We start from the raw sequence: 17,086 nt of genomic DNA, 5'->3' as shown, positions 1-17,086 counted from the left end.
AAGCATTAAAGTCCAAGGCGAATCATGCATACGATGAAGCTTCGGTTAAATAATCCTGCTGAATCTGGCGAGTTCACAGCTCTGAAGTTCATGTTCATGAAGAACAGAAGAATTCGTACCAATGACTCTTGGTCAGTTTCAGAAATGTTATTTGTTGCATTAAAAGGTTAACTATATATTTTTTCTAACATATCCGACACAGGTTTAAGAGATCTTGTTCGTACTGAAACCATGGACATGAGGGTTACGTATGAGATAGCCATAAACAAAATAATAAACAGAAACGTAAAATGACGGAAGATTACAACAAAAATCTCTGTAAATTTTACAGCATTAAAAAAGGCTATTAAAAAAATAATAGTCTACGGAGAAATTTACTTGAATATCTTACTCCAAGATATAAATGTGGCTTTTGAAGGAATGTAAATAACATATACTAAAGCTATTGATATGGCCTATAAATCTCATTAGAAATAGCATCAGAAGAAAATACGGACGTAGATTACAGAAAGGTTTGCTAATGGAGACATTTACTTTAGCTCTCTCTCTCTCTCTCTCTCTCTCTCTCTCTCTCTCTCTCTCTCTCTCTCTCTCTCTCTCTCTAATATATAATACACACACAAACACACACACATACACACACACACACACACACACATATATATATATATATATATATATATATATATATATATATATATATATATATATATATATATTTATATATATATAATATATATATATATATATATATATATAATCTATATATATAACTAAAAGGAATTAAACTGTTATGACAACAAATAATAATCGCAATCTAAAAATTTCCTAAAGTACAATACAGTAAATTTATACTTAAAGTGACTGACTGAAATGTATTGCGAACAGCATCACAACAGCCAAAATATTTGGGAGGGGAAAGTCTAGCGACATCACAATATTTTTTAGTTACGTTGACAATTAATAGATGACAGAAACAAAATTTGTGAGAACATTTCAATGTAGGGGAAAAATGATATTATGCCTGTCTCAAAAGCACAAAATTTACACGAAAAATAAGTAATATTCTCTGACATTTTACAGTTATAATGTGACCGGAGTTACGATAAAAATACTAGGCTAGACTTCAGAAGACATTAGGACATTATAAAGCCGCTAATCTTCAGAAATCTAGTTACAAGCATTCCGCGAAAAGAGAGCTTTGTAGAGCTTTGTACATCCATCAGACGTCACAAGGTCCCATTTTAACGATATTAAAAGCAACTGATGAAGAGGCGGGTGGCAACAGTTCTATAGAAGGCCTGCTATAGGCAGGTTAAGGTAAGGCCCCTCTCGCCTCCTAAACTTCCCCCGCCTGCGAACTTAATGGGGTCTAAAGGTTCAACCATAGCCATCTATTTCACCCGCGGGAGAAATTCAGGTGTATTTCATCTCCTCCATTCGGATTTCTTAGCGCCGGAGACTTCAGTGAGGGCAAAGAGCTAGAATAAAACGAGCAAGGGAGCCGTTTCAAAGGCAAATCCCTCCTACTGCTACTACTACTACAACCATGTCAGTTCGGAGATATAATACTGCTGCTGGATAGAAAGGGAGAGGCGGAACGACGCTTACAACAGGAACTTTCTTTATGCGGCGTTTTTCGGAATATTCTTCCAATCATAGGAATGGGTTGCGTCCATGGAAATTTTCACACTTTATCCAAAAAATAAGAGGTTATAAATCAAGATAAATCTCTTCAATTATTTTGCATGATTTTTAGTTTTCTGTAAATGAAAACTGAGATGGCTTTGTCTGTCCATCCGCACTTTTTCGGTTATCTACGGTTAAAATCAGCTGTATGTATCATTCACCCTCCAATTGTCAAACATATCAAATTGCAGTCCTCTAGCCTCAAACCTCGATTGCTGTATATTATATGTTGTACAGAGGAAACTTCGGCTCATTTTTTACCTGTTTCTCTAAATCCTAGGAACTTGAGGTCCTAAATGACTAAACTACAAAGCCTAAGATCTAAATGGAAGAATATGAACGAAAGAATTGCTTCATATTCTCCTATTTGAATCTTCGGCTTTGTAGAGACAAGAGTATCCAAAAGTGTGAAGAAATCGAGAAGCTAAAAGGGCTTTGTGGCTATTACAATTACATACGTATCTAGCAAAAGTTACCAGTAGATCATATAAATAATAATATAATATATATATATATATATATATATATATATATATATATATATATATATATATATATATATATATATATATATATATATATATATATAAATATATATATATATATATATATACATATATATATATATAACATATACATATATTTATATGCGTATGTTTGCGTGAGAGAGAGGGCTGACGAGGGAAACAACAACTGTAAAAACAGTGGACAAGAAAAGCTAGAAATTATTCCAGTGCTATTTACTTCGCCCAAGTATGCAGTGTTACCCAAAAAAATCAGCCGGCAAGTCCCCTTCTATAACACCCCCTCCCCTACACAACGGACCTAAAATATATGTTTCTATGAAGAAATAAGTCTGGTAACGAATGGCTGGCATATGGAATAAATAAAAGTTCAAAATGGAGCAGACTCATCAGCAGAATGTCTTTAAATCACTCCATGTTCTCCTAATTCCAACATCACTTTTGCAAAACAACATGGCTCTCCGAAAGAGAAGTTGTGTCATTTCCCATGTTGCGTATGAGATACGCAACATGGGAAATGACACAACCTCTCTTTCGGAGAGCCATGTTACAACTAGACACGAGTCGAGGAGTGGCTGGTGCCTTAGGCAGACCTCCCGAAGTTTTAACTCTCCAAATAAGTTCTGGAATTTGAAATTTGCATCTAAAGTGCCTCGAAAATTGGCAGGGAGTGTGTGGACAAAGCCGCCCACTCTAACGTGATTATTAACGGTTCCCAAATCAATCGAAGCTAATTCTCTCAGCAGATACAAACACCTGTAAGAGACAGAGACAAAGGAGAAGAGAGAGAGAGAGAGAGAGAGAGAGAGAGAGAGAGAGAGAGAGAGAGAGAGAAATATCTACACGTAATTCTATCAGCAGATACAAACACCTGTAAGAGGCAAATAAGAGAGAGAGAGAGAGAGAAAGAGAGTGAGAGAGAGAGAATATCCACTCGTAATTCTCTCAGCAGATACAAATACCTGTAAGAGACAGAGACAGAGGGGGAGAGAGAAAGAGAGATATATATGATAGACATACATATAGTGTATATATACATATATAATGTATATATATACAGAGAGAGAGAGAGAGAGAGAGAGAGAGAGAGAATTATTTCTCGTGTATATCTTTTCCAATTGGGAATAAAGTATACTACCTAAAAGGGTTCCCATTCTATCGAGCTTCTTTCAATTTTAACTCGAAATTCCATCTCGCTAGGAATCCCTTCCACCTAATAAGTTTCAGTGTCAACTGCTGAGAATGGTTAAACGTCGATTTCCTCAACTGCAGTGAACTGTTTCTAACTTTTCAATTATTGATAATTTTGTGTAGAGCGAGAGTTAAAGAGTACACTTTGGTATCTCTAGTACCATTAAGAAAAAAGCAAAAGTCGACAAAGAAACGTTTGAAAATCTATAATCCACGAGAAAGAAATGAACGCATCACTTTGTAACAAAATGGATCATGTCACCAGCTTCTGTAAAATCAAGCAACTGTATTATAATCACAGACTGTGATAGTAACTCTCTCTCTTATACGGACATGTAAATACATGTATATAACTATGCTGTTTCCCCTTATAGGGGCTGTCTCCAAGGAAGAAAACAAAACAGTCACTATCATATTCATCCTCTGACTACTGCATAAATGGTGAACCCAAAATGTTAAAAACTTCCGCAAAATTAGCCCCAACATATACCTACATAGTCGGTATATCAAACACCACATACACACTACAACGGGCCATTCACCCCTTCCAGCTTTTTCCCTCTCCTCTTGGCTATTAAAGCCTTGCCATTTAAATAACTATGTCACTCCATCTATCCAGTACTTTGTACGTCTTTCTCTTCCCTTCTTTTAACACTGTTTATCATATGCTGTCTTCACCAACATATCGTGTCTCATTCCCTCCAGATGCCTAAAACATCTAAAACCATAATGACCGATCTTTTTTTTTTTTACTTATGCTAATTCAAAAATAAGCTTGTTTTTCAAGTCGTTGCTTTGCCACGTGTAGTTTGTGTACCTAATGAATTTTGGTGTGTTTTATCGTGAATTAGTATGCGAAGTATTTGATTTATACGAGAATAAACGCATGGAAAATAATGGAAGGTTACAAAGTTACCAGTTATAATACAACTGCATTTTTGCATAAAAAAAAACCTTCTGACTTGAGAAAGTTTTCTGATGGTTCTCATAAAATTGGTGACTCAGAAATTGATCCCTATATGACTTCGATAACATGGGTGACATTGTACAAAACTCAGGATAATGTTGAAATTCCAGCGCCAGCGAATGGTGGCGATTACTTGACAGATAAGAACAGTGGTCGCTGTCAGTGGATGCTACTTTTTGATGACGATACTTACTCTCCTTGTATCCAGTTTACAATGCAAATGATAAACCTAATGAATATCGAAAGTTCTTTCACTCTCTGATATACTGACGAAACAGAGGGTCCTAATAGATATGCAGCCAATGGAAGTGAAGAAAGGTGTTACCCTGCACAGGGTAAGACATCAGTAATGAAATAATGACTTTTCAGAATAATAACAAAATAGCGGATAAAAACTATCAGACTCTACCAAGCACAATGTTACTACTTTGGTTTTGTAAACATTTTAATCGGCAGGGATCAAAAAGAAGTCTTATAATTATAAATTCATATGCCTATGACACGTGGCCAGTGTGTCGCTAGGCCCACTTTTTAACTCCCCAGCCCGAGGGCTGGTAGGCCTACCTATCCTCCTAGTGAACCTCTCGAGTTTTTCCGGACCGTTAGGTTGACGGGCTGCCGGATTTTTGCAGTGACGCATATTATACACATATTCTTAAAAAAATTTTTTTGTAAAAAGCCTAAAGAATTATATTGAAACTTGCCAACATCTCTTGCCACTAACCCAATATAAGCAGAGAATAAAAGTACCAAGGCCTGAGCTTCGGGACAACATATAAGTTCTTAATGTCGGGACTGGACTTCTCAACCCTCTAATATTCTAGTGTTTATTTTAAGTTAGGTAGGGACTTCCCATCTCGAATCTCGACTCTCTCTTACAATACCGTCATTCAGGACGGTATGGGTACACATAAAATGCATAATATAGTGTACACAAACAATGCATACGTGGAAATATTTTTAAAGTGCAAGCACTTAAGTACTGAAGAGAATCCTTCCAGTATCTCTTTAATCTTTGCATCTTTTGTTCTGAAGATGAACCATGACATTTATAACAAATTTGATCATTATCGATCAATGGCAAACAAGATTACGGAAGTTCAAGAAACTAAAAAGTTAATGGAAGAATCAATTACAATAACTTATTTTTAATCTTCGAACACTAAAAACACGTACCAACAGCCGGCCAAATTCTTCGGCCAATTCCCTTAAGAATATGTACTTATAATATTACAAAAACTGCTTCATCACGTAAATCACAAACCCCAGAATTCCAAAACAAGTATTAAACATACCAGGTAAACAACACACAAAGGGCGCTTCAGTATTAACCGGCAGATATATAACCTCATTCTAAAATTAATATATTCTCTGTAGCATGATTTTTAGAATACTGATGCCAAAACCAATTTAATCGAGGGGTTTAATGGGTCTCCATATCTTAACAACGACTTAAAAGATTAGCATAATATATTATGCACTATACATCATGCTATTCAGAATTTCGACATAAATCTTGGCCTATTAAAGCGAGAGTCAGGAAAACCCTAGAAAGCATTAAGGTCCTCCGCGCCTTACAAATGCAACGATAAAAACACCCTTACAAGAGAGGCCCACACTGAAAATCATTTAGGCGTCTTCCATCTCGTCTCTTTTCCATTATGGAGAGATGACCAAAAACTGATCCCATCATTTCCGCTTTGAGGAGTACGCTGGGGAGGGGAGGGGAGACGGAGGGGGAGGAGTTGGGGAAGGGAGGGAGGATATGAATATCGTTCAATTATATGTCACTAATTGCTTCTCCATCATCCTTTGTCGAATTAAGATCCACATAAGCTCCCGCGGGAATTTTGTTCGAATGGAAGGAATGAGCCACGAGGGAGGGGGTGGAGGATGATCTAGAGGGCTGAGGGAAGGATGGGCGGAGGGGATGAATAAGCACAGAGAGTGAGGGGAGTTCAGGAAAGAGAGGGAGGGGTGGGTGGGCGTGTGTGTGCGTTCTACTATGGTGAAAGGGGATTTCGGGGCTGGTTAATTTGGTGTCTCGGAATGTATGCATAAACCAAAAATCCGACATCTCCGTATAACCACGGATCAATCTCATCTCATCACAATATGTAGGGGGAACAGAACCCACAACAAAAAAGAATAAAGGTACAGTCTCCGATGACGAGGCCGTACAAGACTGACCTTTATTCTCCCTTCACTCAAAGATTATATCAATCTCCCACGCGACTTCCTCAGCGGTTCTATTCACCTCTGGTTCCTTTCCTATGCACAGCGGCCCCACCCCCACATCGTTCCTCTTTCCTCCGGCCTTCTCTCCCCAAGAAGATGATTTCCATCCTTCGCCCGACTCCTTAATTCTCTTCTACCTTCGTCTCTTATCGGCCTTCTCCCACTCCGACGTATTCCCCTCTGGGGCAATTACGAAATCTGTCCGGGAATTGAATTAAATCTATAGGGAGCGAAGGATAATGGGCATATTCATTTGATATCATTAGTGGGTAATTGCCGGGATACGGATTCTTAGGACTGCCGCTCTTCTTAATCTACCTTCTCTTAAAGATCTAATGAAGATTCGATTGTGGAAGTTTGAAACAACCAAGATTTCAGACTGCATCCTATTGTTGCTGAGTTGTTTCTTGGCGGTGCAAGCATCCAGAAAGCAGGGGAAGAAATAATTTCTTCACTTGTTTCTGCTTCCAATCAAACCGGATTTCCACAGGCTCTTAAATTTCCCCAGAGGGAACCAAGAACAAAAATGAGTTTATTCTGCTATGGGCTGGCCGCCTTTTTTTGTTCGCAAAACTTAATTCTTTGAAAATTAATCCCTCGAGATTTCATCAGCTTAAAAGGGGAAAATGTGCGATGGCATTTTTACCATCTTTTTTTCCGACTGCCACAATTACATTTGTCTTCAACTTGCACACTAATTGGACCTTCGGATATTCATGGTCAAAATTAGTCTCTCAGCTTCCTATCATACCATATCAAAAGCTGTCGCAAAGCCAATTTACTCTAACATAAATCAGTCATTTCATAAATTTTACAGAGATGATTTTTGTTGGAATGATGCAGATAAATTTCTTGAACTTTTGACAAATGCAACTCGAGTATAGAGAGTTAAAAATGTAACCAGCTGCAAAAGATCACAACTGTTAATTACCTTGTACGCGTGCGATAAACTTGGCCCAAGAGGAAAACCTGTAATTTAAATCAGAAGCCGACACATATCCTTCATCAAAATGGTCATAGGTGTAATTATGATCTTACTCCTTTTGTTTTCGTAGCCATTCCAAGAAACCCTGATGACAATGTTCATTATTTCATTCTTGAATGATTCATCGCGCGTGTGCATGGAGACCTGAGGACATGTGCAATTATTTCATAACAAAGGAAATGGTAAGACTGATGATTGTTTGAATACAGAATTTTGGAATCGGAATGGGAATATAAAATTTAGGCCAAAGGCCAAGCGTTTGGCGTTGAAGGGTCATTGACAAAGTAAAGTAAAGGAGGTTTTAAAGGTTTAGCAGGAGGAAAACCTCTCAGTTGCACTATGAAACAATTGTTAGAAAAGAGTGGTAAGTAAGATGGAAGAAAGATAATATGAACGGAGGTACAGTTTAAGAATGAAAGGAGTTGCAGCTAGGGGCCGAAGGGACTCTGCAAAGAACCCTACGTAAAGCCTACAGTGCATGAGGTGCACCGACGGCACTAACCCCTTGGGGAATACTGAATTTCACAATAAGCCCTATTCTGACATTTGAAACTAACGTGAACAACAACCAATCAATGTGATAAATGCTTATTAACAAACAATGTGCACAATTTGTGGATAGAATATATAAACAGAAAATGTGTTCTGATAAACAATACCGCAGGGTGTCAAAATCCAAAAAGAATGAAAAGATTTTGGTAAAATCACGTGGACCAAGTAATGCCAATCCATTTCCTGGAAGAGAAGGGCGGCCAAATAGATTCCAAAACCGGTTTGGACCTGAAAATGACAAAATTACTGAAGAAGCACTGGTATTGATGAAGAGGTTACCGCCACATACCTGGTAGATCTGATGCAACTGAAGCGATAGAATATGTTACACAAAAAGTCTAGAATTGTAATTTTTATAGTAAGATGACACAACGAATTAACATAAAACAATGGGTAAACCAGACTAAATGGGTGACCGAATACTATTTGGCTAACATTTAACATGAAATTTTAACATGCACACACACACAATATATATATATATATATATATATATATATATATATATATATATATATATATATATATATATATATATATATATATATATATATATATATATATATTCTGAATATGAAAATAATTACAAACTCCAACTAGAACTGAACAGAATAGTCTCTCCTAAAATTCTGGCTAGACAGTAATTCCCATATCTCGACTTTCTCAAAGAAAATGGTCATTCAGTTCCTGGAGGGACTGGCCGGCTTACTTGACCATGCAAACAGTGTACAGCACCATGTGTACGATAATGCGATAATTCAGGAATTCTTACAATAGATCATAGCAGGTATAAGATTATTTGAAAATAATTGAACATGTGGCAAATTCAGAGAAAATAGCATTTTTCTCTCAGCTGTGGACTGGCTTGAAGATAATATGCTACTGTACTCGTCATGACTGGTTAATAGTTATAAAATATGTATTCCAGCATGTGCCCTTGTTCCTCATGTTTACTAAGCGAAGTGGGATGGAAGCTACGCATTAGTATTTTGCCTATATGATCTCACCTTATGCTGAGTAACTGTTACAAAGATTTTCATGTTTCTGACGATAAGAGGTATAATGCTGGCGTGTATGATAATGCTGAACTAACGAGAACTTCTGATAGTCATAATTTGTCATTTGCAAAAGTCGAATTTCCACATACAGTTCTATATATATGATGGTTTATCATCACTTACGCTGTTACCAATAACAGGATATCTGCGGCTTTAACATCCATATCTAGTGTGATTGATTACAAAATCTTACAAAGACATTCCTTTGTCAGTAGTTCACTTTAAATTTCGCAGAAAATTTTGCCATTTTTACAGATGCTTTGTCATAAACTGCCAAAAATCGAAAATAACAATGCCAAGAGCGAACAAAAACGCCTGGAAACCCTTCCTGGACTGGTTCTCGGTTGGTGTCCTTTACAATAAGAATACAATATGCGGTAAATTTTCACTTTTAATATAATTGTGTTCTAGTGTTGAAAATATGATTTTCATGTTTTAGTGGATGCTCCGAACGTTTCTGACGTTTAAAAATACTCGAACCCCCTACATCCCACAGTTATGGAGGGCCACGGTGGGAAACCATGTTTTTGGGAGAAAATGAAAATGTGAAAATGAAGATTGTACTCACAGATTTATGAAAGTTCTGAGTGTGATTAACGTAAGGTTTATTGAGCATTTTCAGTGTGACGCCATACACTAAATAAGGACCTGGCGTCCTAGGTTTGGCCAGTTCAGTTGTGACTGAGTTAGGCCACAATCCTACGGATTTCAATTTACAGTGCCATATGTTAGGTTAGGTGGGGGTCCAGGGAAGGGGAAGTATCAAGTCAACAGCCAGGTAAGGAACCACCAAAGATTAAGTTAGGTTATGTTGTAACCCTTTTATTTACTTTCACTTATAGTGGCCTAGGTTAGGTTAGGTGGAGGTCGGGGGGGGGGATGAAGTACTTATCATTGTTCACATACCCACATTTCCCGATGCAATTAACATAACTCACTGAAAATAAGCAACCCATCCATATGCATGACACACTAGGACAAACAAAATCTGTTCAGGAAACACATGTTCATGTGCTTCTAAACACATAAAATTTTGTATGCTTTGCATATTAAGCATACTAAGGAGACTTAAGAACAAGACAAATGAACTCCAGTATTAAAATATTAAAGTTAAAAAAATAAGCATAATTGATTCAATATTGCTGCGGATATTTCAGAAAAAATACAGAACAGCATTGTTACCACAGCATTTGTGGTATCTTTCTTACAGATGTGATGTTTTTGTTGTGTTGTTGAATTTAAATGAACACAAACTATATAAAAAAACAAGGAAACAAAATATCAGTTTCAAATATGACATGATCTCTAAAGCTGCTGAAAAATACAGTTTTACTTGTACTTTTTCCTTGAGATTCCACTGGGTAGGATTTTCATTTACATGAAAAATGCTAAGCATAGCCGAGAGCATCCCCCATTTTCACGTCAAAACCCAGCATCCTAGACTTGGTTGGCGTACTCTGTATACCTGGTTTCCGCTTGTTTTCAAACCCCATCAATGTACAGGCGAACTCACCCTCCCCAGCCCCCAACCCTATTATCACCAAGTACCCCAGCCTATTGCCTATAGGGTTTCGAAATCGGTTAACCAAGTATTTCCAACGAAAGTAAATATCAAATTCGCCATTCTGTTGTTAAAATCTACCAGAAAAACCACAGTCTATTTCACAATTCCCGTGTTGGCCTAATTTGAATTTTTACAAGCGTAGGCTAGCCTAGGCTACGTCTGCATATTAGTCAAGAGCAATGATTATGTCGTTGTCACCTTGCCTTACTCTACTCTTAGTGTACATAGATTTTATGTCATTCTATAATATTTTCTTCCGGAAACGGACTGTTATAATATAACGAACACTTGTAAGTTTTGTCATCTAGCCTACAGTAGGCCAGGCCTACAACGCCTACGTACTAGGCCTAGCTCTGAAAAAAAACTCCAAGGCTTACGTTTATCAACTTTAAAAACTGCATCCTAGGAAAAGAAAATCCAACACTTACCAGCATTCTTCAGGGCATCTCTGTACTTCTGGTACAGTTCAGGTATTATCCAAATTCTGATGAACAATCGCTGAAGGACAAACTTAGTGGCTTTTAGGACATGGCAACCATAGCAGAAACTAGACTAAGGATCTTTTCCTCCTCGTTAATTAGCCCTTTTTTCAATTGCATATCCTATTTTTGCACTTGTATAGAGTACCAAATTCAACATCAAAGTTATTAACCACACATCTTAAAAAAAAAAATACATAAACTGCAGAACATCGCGAACGTAACGTTTGTTAACAATGGCTTCCAAAAGCAGAGAGAACGTTTTCGCGATTGTCGGGGATGTAAATAAAGATGAATGTCACGCGCGTTCTGATTGGCTCTTATTGGCCTGACCAACCAAGCCCTCTATGAGAGCGACAACATGATTGGTTCTTTTAATTGAAACCACAGTAAATGTTTAAAAAGAATAGTGTCAAGTCTTCTCTTGTTAAATTCTTGTCGCTCTGTCGTTTCTTCCATAACATTTCCTGTATCTTCAGCTGAGAAGCAAAACATGCATAACTGTATATAATTCTCAAGCTATTTCCCTCAACTAAGCTTCGCAATAAGCGATTATACGTGGCATAAGATAATTATTCTGACAAGAACTTACAGGTAAGCACATTGCCAACAAATTATAGGGCTTCTGTGGTGTTTTCGACCTTATTTACATTTGTAATCGCACACCCATTCTGTGCAATATCAAAATTCCAAAATGTTTTCTTTCCAAGTGTGAGGGCTGCCTTATCTGGTCTGGTCTGAAGGGATCATTCTTCTTACCATGAAGAACCCTTAAGCCATGCCTCTTATTATTAGAGATGTAGCTGGCCTTATGCCAACAAGAGATGTTGACCTTCGGCCAGCCCATGATATTACAAAAAAGAAAAGATTAGAGAAAAGAAAAGACAGGTTCTCTCTTGTAATAATTATTATCCTGAGAGCATATGTACATTTCGCTAATGTTACCATTTTTTTCAGAAAAGTAGTTTGGGAGAATACATACATACATATATATATATATATATATATATATATATATATATATATATATATATATATATGTGTGTGTGTGTGTGTGTGTGTGTGTGTGTGTGTGTGTGTGTGTGTGTGTGTCTAAATCCATGTAAGTACATAAATGCCCCAGCCGTTTCCGTGAGGTCAATCAGAGATAAATCTCCCTTGAAGCCCGATATAACTGCGGATTAACTGGCTGAATGAACCGCTGTTTCTGTATGCGTTTACTAATCCCTCTTACCGTGTTTCCGTTTGTAAGTGAATTATTATCATACTGTGTAGCGTCAGTTGAAAAGTTTGAATTTCCTTGTGATATTTCTTATTAGTTATAAATTAAGTGTTCTTTAAAAGTCCATTCTTGTTTAAATTGATAGATAGGTAACTCTTACATGGAAGGTAAAAAAGTTAATCAATTGAGGCTTTAAAGAAAAGTATGCCAGCATGCAAATACATCAGGTAGCAATAACATAGGCGTACATAATTTAGACCTATAGCTAGAAAGTTAAATATTTTGAATAATATGACTTACGATGAACGCAGTGTTTGTATTTCAGGAAGTCATTAGATAGCTGCTTACTCTCTCTCTCTCTCTCTCTCTCTCTCTCTCTCTCTCTCTCTCTCTCTCTCTCTCTCTCTCTCTCTCGTGCCTAATTCTTTATCTGAGCCGACAAGATGATTACAGAAAACTGTGGATTATTGGATTATTTCACAGGATTAACATCCGGCGAATTAAAACCGACAGTTCCTATTGCATGTATCATTATCTCCACATCCATATAGATTAGAAGACACAATGGAATATGCTGAGGTTGAAATGAGAGAGGTAAAGGGAGGTTGGAGGGGTCGGGTGTGTGGGGTTTCCACCTCACTACTGTGAAGGTTACTGAAGGCCCCCATTTTCGAATACAGATTCTACGTTTTTAGTTTTCTGTAAAAGAAAACTACTGTGCCGGCTTTGTCTGTCCGTCCGCACTTTATTCCGTCCGCACTTTTTCTGTCCGCCCTCAGATCTTAAAAACTACTGAGGCTAGAGGCTGCAAATTGCTATGTATAACACAATAATGCATTAATTTGCATAATTCATTTAAACGACATCAATGTTTGCATAATTCTTGCTTGCATGCGTACATCAAAAGGCTCAAAATCCTAACATAGATCTGAACTTGTGAGATTTGGGGATAACTTAGAATCAATGTACTGTACATTCTTACCGATGGTTTAAGGAAAATAAAGAGGAATTCTTTATATCTTAATACAGTTATATATTTATCTCTCTATCTGCTTTCCTTCAAAGAACGTTTCCCTAAACTTTGGAATTCGTTAGCTCCTCTTATATCCCAGGAAACAATGGCCTAATAACCGTTTCAGACACTTTTTAAGACATGTTTATTTAGAATTCAAACCTGAAACTGGAACAGTATTCTTGACACCTACCCCCAACCCCCAACTATTAGCTGGGACAGTATTTTAGTTGTGGAACTTTGCTAGAATTGAGTCGCTTTCTAGATGCATTACGCACATTCTTTAAAACACCCACAGAACATTCTGTAGTACCAGACACCCATTTCTACAGTAAATTCTCCAGTGCCAAACACCCAATTCTACGGTAAATTCTACAGCACCAAACACCCATTTCTACTAAATACCCATTTCTACAGCAAATTCTATAGTACCAAATACCCATTTCTGCAGCTCATTCCATAGTACCAAATACCCATTTCTACAGCACATTCTATAGTACGGGACACCCATTTCCACATTACATTCTATATTACCAAAACGCCTGTTTCTACAGTAGATTCTATAGTACCTCGTGCCTTGCATCCTCAGCCCATCATCACCTTTAAAAGTCCAGAGTGTGACCCAGAAGGATGTGCTCCTCAAATTTAACATCGGTGACAAACAATTGAATTAGAAGTATCGATTCTATGGAATCGGATCCCTTCCAAACGCTCTGGATGTCAGCGTCCCATTCGACTTTGCTTCGTCGGTTGTTCGTTTCATAACTTGACAACTCTTCGACGCTCAATCAGTGGTTCTTAAACTTTTTTACCTTGCGCCCCCCTACCCCCGAAATTTTTGCCAACTATAAACTTTAAAAAAAAATATGTTTTCTATTTGTATACTATTATACTTCACTGCTCATATGAGTATATGTATGAATGGTAGCTTTTTGTTTCATTGCTGTTAATTTTTTTATAAGTACGCAATGTACTGAATTTCAATTCATAAACAAGATCTGAAATGGAAATTGACTTATATTTTCAATTTCTGGCATGTTTTGAGACAATAATTACAAAATATATGGAAGCAGTGATAATGTTTTTGGCAATTTTGCAATTAACATCACAAATTAAAAAATAATAGGCCCCATCTGGCAACCTGCTTGCGCCCTCCTTGGAAGATTCCGGGCGCACCCCCCGGTTTAAGAATCACCGCGAGTCTAGTCACTTTGCTTTGTTTTTCTTTTTTTAACAATTGCAAAGCCATTTAAGATGTTTTCACGCGTTATTATTAGTGCTCCCAAAGAACCTTTTACTCTGCCAGATATTAAGATAATGGAAATTATTCTGTGATGAAAACTAATGTCAGAATCTGTGTTATTTGACGAACAAATCTATTTTAACCGTTTTATCGGGTGTTAATAAATTCATTTAACATCCAGGTGTTACTGAATTAATTTAACACTCACAATCTTACCTTTTTCTTCTCAGAATAGTTATAAATCGCACGAGTTGAAGTAATAATGCCTCCTTTTTACTCTCATTATTTATTAGTTGTTTATTTTTTCTTGCGAAAATCAATTTTGCTAATATTTGAAATTACGAATATCCTACACTTGGACAGAGTCTACATACTTCGCCCAAGGAACTTTTTAGTTTTTAAAATACTAATGAAAGCGTGTAAAACTCACAGATTTATCAAAAACTTTTGTGATTCCCTACGAATTCTGCAGCATTTGGAAATCTTCAATCTGGTAATAAGATGTTCAAGTACTTCATATATGCACCTCTGAATATTCTGCACAAGATCCTATGAGAGCTGATAGTCACCTTAGTGGTCCGGTTAAACTATTTTAATAATAATAATAATAATAATAATAATAATAATAATAATAATAATAATAATAATAATAATAATAATAATAATAATAATAATAATAATCTGCACAAGACAAGGTCCTGAACGCGGATACAAAATGACTTCCTTTAAACAAAAACCAAAACATATTTTCAAGATTAAAGAATATCAAAATAATTCTCATACAGCATTAGAAGTTCGTGGTACTAATGCAGTCAGCGTCTAAGTGTTCTTGTACACTTGAAAACATAATGTATCTGGTGACAAACTACATCGTAAATAACTGCTGAGTGAAAGCAACTTCCATAGCACCTACAAAACTCCTAATGAAGTCTTAAGTGGGAAACACAGGGCCCTGAGTGGCAAACTCTTCTCGTTATGGGAACCACGAGTTCTTGAATGCAAACACTGCGATCCCCTTGACGACCACTCGAAGACTAGACACGACAGGCCTCCTGTGCTTGTTTGCGAAGCAATACTAATTTCGTGATTACGTATGGTTTGAGGTTACTTTGAAATATCGCAAGATAAGGTAATATGTTGTATAGTTTCTCAGTTTCTAAGGCGTGATGATTCAAACGTAATACGTTCGAAACTACGTGGAATTAACGCACGTGAAACCCCAACTTATCTTTCAGAAGACTCCCTGACCTTAAACACTGAGCTACTGAGACTACAAGAAATATTTGTTTTTTTAGAACACCAAACGTCTTATTCAGTTAATTCATTTACTTCTCCTTATTCATAAGGCATTAAGGGCAAGTACCCGTATCGCATTTTTACTTTTTAAAAGCCTTTGTTTTGATTAAAACCCTTGGACTGTTGCTCAACCAATGAAACGACGAAGAAAGCAGCAATTTCGTTTGAAAATGTATGAGGGGGGAGCGTTAACCCAATGCAGGAAGACCACATTACGAAGCACCTCTTATCTTAATTAGGAAGGTTCCTACTCATCACAGAACATAATTAAACGGAGAGAACTCGAAAGTTTCTGTGAAACCTAATTCTCTCTCTCTCTCTCTCTCTCTCTCTCTCTCTCTCTCTCTCTCTCTCTCTCTCTCTCTCTCTCTCTCTCTCTCTCTCTCTCGTGGTGTATAGTTCCGCAATTTTCATTAGTACAGAGTATTCCATGATTTGAAGTATGCAACCATCAATCATTTAATCCCGTAAGAGTGTAGTGCACCTCAGTGGTGCACTGTAAGCATTACTTAAGGTTCTTTGCAGCGTCCCTTCGGCCCCTAGCTGCAACCCTTTTCATTCCTTTTACTGTACCTCCATTCATATTCTCTTTCTTCCAACTTGGTATCCACCCTCTCCTAACAGTTGTTTCATAGTGCAACTGCGAGGTTTTGTTCATGTTGCACCTTTCAAACCTTTCTACTCTCATTTCAGTTTCAGCGCTGAATGACCTCAAAGGTCACAGCGCTATAAATTCTATAGTCCATCTATCCATCAGTCATTTATGTAACTTTGTAAACCCTGAAATGAAAAAATGTTCGTTGGTGTTACAAGATATTTGTGGCTGTTATTCGGGCTTACTTCCCAAATAACTATCACAATTGTGCTCAGGTAACCTAAAATGAATAATCTGCTTAGGCCCATTTATATAAACTAGTTTCCATTCTATTTAATAACAATAGAGAACCTTAAGTGTCAACAGAGTAACAAAACAGACCAAAATGAGTTCATGTGATGTGATTCATACTCAGGTTTTCTTCATTTTACCGATTCATGAGAGTGAGGTACTGAATGTTGGGAATGAATC

The sequence above is a fragment of the Macrobrachium rosenbergii genome, chromosome 6 (assembly GCF_040412425.1).
Source record: "Macrobrachium rosenbergii isolate ZJJX-2024 chromosome 6, ASM4041242v1, whole genome shotgun sequence".
Taxonomy (NCBI): Eukaryota; Metazoa; Arthropoda; class Malacostraca; order Decapoda; family Palaemonidae; genus Macrobrachium; species Macrobrachium rosenbergii.
Note: the sequence above shows the minus strand (reverse complement) of the source record.